The 10,161-nt window shown below is 40.9% G+C and overlaps 1 pseudogene; it reads left to right on the top strand.

Moving 5' to 3' along the window:
* Positions 1 to 4,663: 4,663 nt before the first annotated feature.
* Positions 4,664 to 8,917, top strand: LOC131899867 (rhox homeobox family member 1-like; annotated as a pseudogene).
* The last annotated feature ends 1,244 nt before the right edge of the window (positions 8,918 to 10,161 follow it).

Genomic DNA, 10,161 nt, shown 5'->3' with positions numbered 1-10,161 from the left:
GAGACAGCCCACCAGTGCCAATTGGACTAAGAGCTGCTCTCTGAGACACAGAGTTCATCAGCACTGATTGGACTAAGAGCCCTGATTAGACCAAGAGCTCCCATAGGACCAAGAGTATCAATTGGACCAAGAGAGGCTCCCTCAGACACAGACACCGGTTGCACAAAGTGGAAAAAGAGATGGGTAGACACCAGTGCAAAAATACAGTCAATAACATAAATACCAATATGACACCATCAGAACCTACTGGTTCTACATCAGGAAGATCTGAACATCCCAAAGCAGAAGAAATCAATCTTAAAAATGACTTTAAGAAGATGATAGAGGCCTTTAAAGAGGAAATGAAAAATTCCCTTAAAGAAATCAAGGAAAAGACAAACCAAAAAATCAATAAATCCCTTAAAGAAAGCCAAGAAAACCAAGAAAAAGCAATCAAACAAGTGAAGGAAACAGTTCAAGATTTGAAAACTGAAATAGAGGTAATAAAGAAGACACAAACTGAGGGAATGAAGGAAATGGAAAATCTGAGTAAATGAACAGGAACTACAGATGCAAGCATAACCAACAGAATGCAAGAGAAAATCTCTGGCATTGAAGATACAATAGAGAAAATAGATTCCTCAATCAAAGAAAACACTAAAGCCAACAAAGTCATACACAAAATGTCCAGGAAATTTGAGACACCATGAAAAGATAAGACCTAAGAATAATAGGCATAGAAGAAGGAGAAGAATACCAACTCAAAGACACAGAAAATATATTTAACAAAATCATAGAAGAAAACTTTCCCAACTTAAGAAGGAAATGCCTAAGAAGATACAAGAAGCCTATAGAACATCAAATAGACTGGATCCAAAGAAAAAGTCCCCTCACCAAATAATAATCAAACCACTAAACATACAGAATAAAGAAAAATATTAAGAGCTGCAAAGGAAAAGGGCCAAGTAACATATAAAGGCAGACCCATTAGAATAACACCTGACTTCTCAATGGAGACTCTGAAGCCAGAAAGTCCTGGACAGACATTATGGAGACATGAAGAGACCATGGATGTCAACCTGGACTATTATACCCAGCAAAACTCTCAATCGCCATAGACACAGTAAACAAAATATTCCATAATAAAACCAAATTTAAACAATACCTATCCACAAGTCCAGCCCTATAGAAAGCAGTAATAGGAAAAATCCAAACTAAGGAAGTTAGATACACCCAAGAAAACACAGGCAATAGATAATCCCACACCAACAAATATCAAAGAAGGGAAACACACAAACAACACTACCACCAAAAAATAACAGGAATTAATAATCACTGGTCATTAATATCCATTAATATCAATTGTCTCAATTCGCCCATAAAAAGAAACAGGATAACAAAATGGGTACAAATGATCCATCCCTCTGCTGCATACAAGAAACACACCTCAACTTCAAAGACAAACACTACCTCAGAGTAAAAGGCTTGGAAAAGACTTTCCAATCAAATGGACTTAGGAAGCAAACTGGTGTAGCTATCCTAATATCTAATAAAATACCCTTCAAAGTAAAATTAATTGAAAGAGATAGGGAAGGACATTACATACTCATCACAGGAAAGAGCCACCGAAATGAAGTCTCAATTCTGAACATTTATGCCCCAAATACAAGGTCACTCACATTTGGAAAAGAAATATCACTAAAGCTTAAATTGCATGTCAAACCCCACACACTACTAGTGGAAGATTTCAACACCCCACTCTCACCAATGGACAGGTCTGCCAGACAGAAACTTAACAGAAAAATAAGAGCACTAACAGACATTATGACTCAAATGGACTTAATAGATAGCTACAGAACATTCTACCCTAACACAAAAGAATATGCCTTCTTCTCAGCACCCCATGAAACCTTCTCTAAAATTGACCACATGCTCGGTCACAAAGTAAATCTCAACAGATAAAAAAAAATTGGAATAACCTCCTGTATTTTATTAGACCACTATGGCTTAAAGTTCTATTTCAACCACAAAAATTACAGAAAGCCTACAATCTCATGGAAACTGAATAATGCCCAACTGAATTGCCAATGGGTCAAGGAAGAAATAAAGAAAAAAATTAAAGATTTCCTAGAATTCAATAAAAATGAAAGTACAACATACCCAAACTTACGGGACACTATGAAAACAGTGCTAACAGGAAAATTCATAGCACTAAATGACCACATAAAGAAGATGGAGAAATCTCACACTAGTGACTTAACAGCACACTTGAAAGCTCTAGAACAAGAAGAAGCAAACTCACCCAGGAGGAATAGACACCTGGAAATAATCAAACTGAGGGCTTAAATCAATAAAATAGAAACAAAGAGAACAATACAAAGAATCAATGAAACAAAGAATTGTTTCTTTGAGATAATCAACAAGATAGACAAGCCCTTATCCAAATTAACCAAAAGGCAGAGAGAGTGCATTCAAATTAAGAAAATCAGAAATGAAAAGGGAGACATAACAACAGACAATGAAGAAATCCAGAGAATCATCAAGTCATACTTCAAAAAACTGTACTCCACAAAATTGGAAAATCTGAAAGAAATGGACGATTTTCTGGATAGGTACCACATACCAAAGTTAAATCAAGACCAGATAAACTATTTAAATAGGCCAATAACCCCTAAGGAAATAGAAACAGTCATTAAAAGTCTCCCAACTTAAAAAAGCCCAGGACCAGATGGTTTCAGCGCAGAATTCTACCAGATTTTCCTAAAACTGAAAAGCTTTTGTAGGGCAAAGGACACAGTCAATAAGACAAAATGACAGCCTACAGAATGGGAAAAGATCTTCACCCACATCTCACAGAGGGCTGATCTCTAAAATATATAAAGAATTCAAGAAACTAGACATCAAATACTGAACAATCCAGTTAAAAAATGGGCTACAGAGCTAAACAGAGAATTCTCAACAGAAGAATCTCAAATGGCCGAAAGACATTTAAGTAATTGCTCAACATCCTTAGTCATCAGGGAAATGCAAATCAAAACAACTCTGAAATACCATCTTACACCTGTCAGAATGGCTAAGATCAAAAACACTGATGACAGATTATGTTGGAAAGGATGTGGAGCAAGGAGAACACTCCTCCACTGTTGGTGGGAGTGCAAACTTGTACAGCCACTCTGGAAATCAGTATGGCGGTTTCTCAGAAAACTGGGAATCAGTCTTCCTCAAGACCCAGCTATACCACTCTTGGGCATATACCCAAGGAATGCTCAATCATACCACAAGGACACATGCTCAACTATGTTCATAGCAGCATTATTTGTAATACCCAGAACCTGGAAACAACCTAGATGCCCCTCAACTGAAGAATTGATAAAGAAAATGTGAGACATTTATCCAATGGAGTATTACTCAGCAGTAAAAAAACAATGAAATTTGCAAGCAAATGGATGGAACTAGAAAATATCATCCTGAGTGAGGTAACCCAGACTCAGAAAGACAAACATGGTATGTACTCACTCATAAGTGGATACTAGATGTAAAGCAAAGGATAACTAGACTACAATCCACAGCTCCAGAGAAGCTAGCTAACAAGGAGGACCCCAAGAAGGACACATAGATCGCCCAGCAAAGAAGAAATAGGTAAGATCTACATGAGCAAACTGGGGATGAGGGGGGTTAATGGAGGGCAAGGGATGGGAGATGAGAACATAAGGGAACAGGAGGTTCGAGCTGGAACAGGGACAGAGTGGGAGAGCAAGGAAAGAGATACCATGATAAATAAAGACACCACGGGAATAGGGAGAAACAGGGTGCTAAGGAAGTTCCCAGGAATCCACAAGAATGACCCCACCTTACACTGCTAGCAATAGTGGAGAGGGTGCCTGAACTGGCCTACTCCAGTAGTCAGATTAATGAACACAGTAACTGTCATCGTAGAGCCTTCATCCAGTGACTGATGGAAGCAGTTGCAGAGATCCACGGCTGGGCGACAGGCCAAGCTCCAGGAGTCCAACTGATGAGAGAGAGGAGGGATTCTGTGGGCAAGGGGCATCAAAATCATGATGGGAAAATGTACAGAGACAGCCATCCAAACTAGTGGAAACTCATGAACTGTGGACCAATAGCTGAAGAGCCCCCACGGTACTGGACTAGGCCCTCTGGATAGGCGAGACAGTTGTTTAGCTTGAACTGGTTAGGAGCCCCCCAGGCAGTGGGATTGGGATCCATCACTGGTGCATGAGTGGGCTTTTTGGAGCCCAGTGCATATGATGGGACACCTCACACAGCCATGGTGCAGGGGGGAGGGGCTTGGACCTGCCTCAACTGAATGTACCAGACTCTGCTGACTCCTCATGGGAGACCCTGCCTTGGAGGAGGTGGGAATGGGGGGGGGTTGGAGGGCAGGAGGAGGGAGGAGAGAGGGATATGTGGTTGGTATGTAACATGAATAGAAAATTGCTTAACAATAAAAAAGAGTAAACTTCATAGGCAACGATGTCTTGTCACAATGTCATGCAAAATAAAAATGTAATGTTCTTGCCACCTGTTTTTTTTTTTTTAAAAAGCCATTTCAGTATCTCTACTTGCCCAGGAACTTTGCCCTCCCTAAAAACACATCCTGCTCGTTGAAGCATCAAACTGCTCTCATTTGGGTACTTCAGGGCCCAATACACAGCAACAGGTAATGGGTATGAAGCCAGGACAGTACATCTATAACTAGACACATAATAATGGGGAGTAGGCTGGAAGAAATCTCTTCCAGGTCAAGGGTCACAGTTCTACTCTATAACGGAACTAGAAGAGGTTACAGCTCAGTCTACAGATGTAGAACAAAAATGAACAGCATCCAAGGTATAGAGTGTTACAAGATCAACTACTTGTTCAATCTTGGAGTTGATGAGGATGAGGAAATAGGAGGAAATGGTCAGCAATCAGTTGGGAATGGTGGTTTAACAATCTCCATAAGAGTAACGGTTCCACACACTTCTGGCTTCGCTGCAATTTCACACCTACACTGGGCCCTCTCCCAGGTGCCTCACCTTCCTGTTTCCCCACTTCCAGGTACGAAGGTTTTACCAGCTAACGACTGGGCCCCCTCCCAGATGCCTCATCTTCTTGCTTCCCCACTTCCAGGTACGAAGGTTTTACCAGCTAAAGAGGGAAGAAATGAGAAAGAGAGTGGACAGCGTGAGCCAGGGTGGAGAGCCACAGCGGCAGAAGGGGAAAGAGAAAAGGAATTAAGTGGAGAAGGCCACACTGCTGCTGGAGCTGCAGGCCTCGTAGATAACGACATGAACCAGGAAGATGGTGGAGCTGGAGGAGGCCAGGAGAGTGAGCAGCAACCAAAGGAGCTGATTCCTGAGGGTATGGAGAGTGAGAGAGTGCAGTCTGTGCCAAGGCAAGTGCCTCGACGTCGCCTACGCCATAGATTCACCCAGTGGCAGCTGGAGGAACTGGAGCGTATTTTCCAGATCAATTACTTCATCAGCATAGAAGCAAGGTGAGGATTTTGCGGAGCCTGGTGTCCTATTTGAGGGGAGCACGCGCTGGTCCATGATGACTGTTGACCTTCTCTCTGGTCCCCCACATGCCCTCGTTTTTAAAAATTACATATTTTTTAACTTCATTTATTTGTTGGTGTGTGTTAGTGAGTGAGTGAGTGAGTGAGTGAGTGTGTGTGTGTGTGTGTGTGTGTGTGTGTGTGTGTACACGCACCATTTGGCACATGTGGATGCCAGAGGACACTTACAGGAATAAGTTATATGATCCATCATGTAGATCCGGGAACATCAAACTCAGATCATCAGGCTTTCAGGCAAGCACAGTTTCCCACTTTGCCATCTTGTCAGCTAGTCCCTTGGAAAATTCAGGCTTCTGGATCCTGTCTTCTGCACTATGATTCTAGGGCAGGGGTAAGAGTCATGCAAAATTTGAATGAAGGTATTTTCATACAATATGTAAATAAATCAAGTGGAAAACTTCAGGTTATGTCTGCTATATTAGTAAGGTCCTTTTAAAAGAGATGTACAAGGCTGAGGTATGGTTGGGATAGTACAGAGTGACATCCTGCACTTGTTAAAAGTTTTAATAAATCTGTACATCGTGTATTTTCTTTTAGTTTTTATAATTATAAACTCATTGGAACATTTTTCTCCTTAACCCCCACCTCTATAGTCTCACTATGAATCCCTTCCTGACCTGGAACTCACATTTGAGGCCAGTAAAGCATACTGGACTCAAACCCACAGAGACTCACCCACCTCTGTTTCCCAAGTGCTGAGATTGGCCAAGCCTGGCCCCCCAACTTTCTCCTGCTATTTTTGACCTCCCTTTTTTGCCACCTTTTCCACCAAAAAGAATCCATAAAAATGATATTTAATATTGGGCTGAAATCTAAGGCATACTCCAGCTTACCTGGGTTTTTTTCTGTTTAGTCTTGTTTTCTAATGGATGATCTCACTCTGTAGTCCAGGCTGGCCTGGAACCTGAGCCTCCCTCATTCTGGGAATTCTGGAAGGGACTGCTGGTATTGTGGAGGTTTTTTTTTTTTTAATTTTCTTTTTCTGTTTGTTGTGGTTTAAATATTTTATTTCCCAGGGCTAGTGAGATGTTCAGCGGGTAAAAGCACTTGCCACCAAGCTGGAGAACCTGAGTTCCATCCTCAGAATTCATATCCATGGTGTCCTCTAACCTGCACATGTTTACTATGGTGCTGGAGCACACGGGCGTGCACAAACACACACACACACACACACACACACACACACACACACACAATTAAAATAAATGTAATATTCAATTTCCCCCAATGATCAGCACATTGGATGTCCTCATTAGAAACCCTCATGTGCTCTTTATTTATCCATCTTCTTTTGAGTTTATCCTTCTGTCCTGACAAAGGGCCTCACACAGGGTTTTGTGTATATATTTGCTTTGTAAGCTTTTCTCTTTGTTTTGTTTTCTTTTGTTTTTAGAGGCAAAGTCTCCTATACCAACACACTCAGTGTTACGAGCATATCTTTTGAGGTCGTTGGTGTCTGTGTTGGTGCTTTTAAAATTGCTTATTGGGGACATGCATGGGTTTTCATGTCTATAAATGGCATATTAATAATAAAATAAAATTGCTTGTAGAATTTGTTTAAAGCTTCAAAATCTTCAAGGTGAATGTCACAGAAGTTAGGTGATAGGACTAACATTTTAAAATAAATATAAAATGTCCTTCACATATTATTTCATCTATAATGCTAAATACTGAACATCTGCCATTTTTACCCTCAGAAAACAACTAGCCAGATGGATGGGTGTGAGTGAAGCCACAGTGAAGGTCAGTAAACTGAAGAAAGTCATTTGGCAGGATAGCCATTCTAGAACTTGGTTTATGTCTTGGGCTCTTTTATCTTATCCATGAAATTATTTTGTTGTTGACATAACACTGTTTCAAAATGATTATTAAGATTTACTTTTCTAATTTTATTATGTGTATGTCTCTGTGTACATATACAACATGTGTGCAAATACCTAAAGAATCCAGAAGATGCCATAAATGCCCTCAAGCTGGAGTCACAGGTAGTTGTGATCCACTCACGATAGGTGCTAGGACCCAAACTCTGGTCCTTTGCAAGAGCCACAAGGGCTCTTAAGCACTGAGCATTTCTGCATTCCCCTCAGAATGACTTTTGAGCTTTATGGTCTTTGTGAGTAGAAACAGAATAAGGAAGCCTCCCTACAGAAAGGGCACATTTCAAAATGGAACATAACTTCCTAAAGAAACAAACTACTTTTACTCCATACACACATATACGTTACATATACGTATATCCTATGGATAAGTTACAAACATACACTTTTTAACTTATAAAATAGGTATATAGTGTTGTGGGATGGTCTCTATGCTGTGAATGTATTGCTATGATTGATTGATAAATAAATACTGGTTGGCCAGTAGCCAGGCAGGAAGTATAGGCGGGACAAAGAGAGAGAAGTCTGGGAAGTGGAAGGCTGAGAGAGAGGAGATGCTGCCAGCCGCCACGATGAGGAGCTGGATATAAAGTACTGGTAAGCCACGAACCATGTGGCAAGGTATAGATTAATAGAAACGGGTTAATTTAAGATAGAAGAACTAGATAACAAGAAGCCTGCCACGGCCATACAGTTTGTAAGCAATATAAGTCTCTGTGTGTTTATTCGGTTGGGTCTGAGCGGCTGTGGGCCTGACGGGTGAGAGAGATTTGTCCTGACCGTGGGCCAGGCAGGACTGGAGAAAACTTTAGCTACAATATAGTATATATACATTTATATTAATTACATATAGATAAATAAATATATACATTTGGTATATAACTGTGCAATTCCTTGTAATGCTGATGTCCTTTAGGTAGGGTTTCTCTGTGGAGTCATACTGGGTTTGTGACATACAAAGGATTCAAATTAGTGTAGCTGGGGCCTCCACGGCCCTGAACTACTTGAAACACTAAAAATGAAGCATAAATTCTACTCTTACAGGAGCAATTTGAGTGAGGTGATAGCTCACAGACTGAATCCAGGACTCATAAAGCTGATATAGGCACTGGTGTAGCCACCTGAAAATGCTGTTAACGTTCTCCAGGGTGCATTGCAGTACAGAGGGAAACAAGGCATGCAACCTTTGAACACTTTTCCTGGGACTATTTTGCAGCTCTGGGGTGGAAACAAGGGCCTCCCACATTCTAGGCAAGCACTGGACTCTGTTCCAGCCCCTCAGCCCCACACAGCATTAGAGTAGTGAGACAGCAGGATCTTCTGTGCGATCTAAATTATCACTGATATGCAAGGGTACATGATATGTTTTTCAGTTGTGGTCCTTTAAGTTTACTACACTGAACCAATTCCTTTTTCTCACTCATTGCAGAGATGGTTTCGGAAGAGGAGAGAACAATACAGGAGATATAAGAGGCTATAAACACTCAGGGGTTCTCCTCCTGCTTCCCAGAACATCTTTCTCTGAAGATTGTGGGGGAGCCCTAGAGTGCCACTCTCACCCAGGTGCCAGATACAGATGACATTTTGCTCTGCCACCAATAATTTATTATTATACTCTTATCTCCAAAGCACTTGTATTTCAATAAAGATTATGGATTCACAATAAGTATGCTTCATGTGTCTTCTGGTTTAGTAAAGTATATGTGTAAGCTATCAAGGAAATTTCCTTTAGACGGACTAACAAGGCCTCCTTGCATGAGATGAAACTGCTATTCTACCTTAGGCAGGCCTTTTATATCACAAGACCTTTCCAAGTTGCATAGTAGGTTTTCACTGACCCACACATTCTTTTTTGTTCACCTATCATGCTGGGCTCACCCCTTCTCCTACCATTTAGAACCAAAAATATATAAGAGAGGTGGGACAAGACCCTGGGGAGAGAAAGTGTTTATCTAGACAGAGCTGATTCTGGCCATACTCAGAATTTTATTTCAACCCTGATCTCTGAGAAACTTCCTTATAGGCCATTCATAGGATTCTTGGGAAGCAGCACAGCGTCTTTTCATTTAGGCTGCTCCACAAACTCTTCTCTTCTATCCCTTTCCATGGCATACAGAGGGCTCTTCAGCCACTCTCTCAGAAGTCTTGCTGCTTCAAAGGGAAAAGAAGAACCCATCCTCTCCAGGCCGTAATAAGGCTTCTCTCTATTGTCCCCCAACCCGAACCCAGTAGGCATATTGTCCCTCTTCCCCAGAGCACAAGCTGACTGACACTTAAGATATCTTCTTGCAGGTTGATCTCTGTGAGTTCGAGGCCAGCCTGGTCTACAGAGCGAGATCCAGGAAAGGCACAAAGCTACACAGAGAAACCCTGTCTCGAAAAATCAAAAAAAAAAAAAAAAAGAAAAGAAAAGAAAAAAAGAAAGAAAAAAATATCTTCTCAAAGTATACATTTCTTGTGATTTCAGAATGAGACTAATACTTGAAATCTTTATTTTATCAATATTGTAACTTCTTAAATAGTTCCTGTAAATGAGATACCCCTTAAAAATTCAAGAAACCCCCAGCGTCCTACATTATTGTATCTACCTGTGGCTCTTTGTGCCTGGAATCTTCCAGAGTCACAGATGATGTGGAAAGACACTGAGAAGAAGCAGGATGTCTCCACTCCCAAAGCTCATAGTCCCAGTGATTTCATTATTGATGCAGAAGTTGACACTCACCC

Source organism: Peromyscus eremicus, chromosome X (genome assembly GCF_949786415.1).
Source record: "Peromyscus eremicus chromosome X, PerEre_H2_v1, whole genome shotgun sequence".
In the NCBI taxonomy this organism is placed as follows: Eukaryota; Metazoa; Chordata; class Mammalia; order Rodentia; family Cricetidae; genus Peromyscus; species Peromyscus eremicus.
The sequence above is the reverse complement of the archived record's forward strand: the minus strand, read 5'-3'. Positions and strand labels throughout refer to the sequence as shown.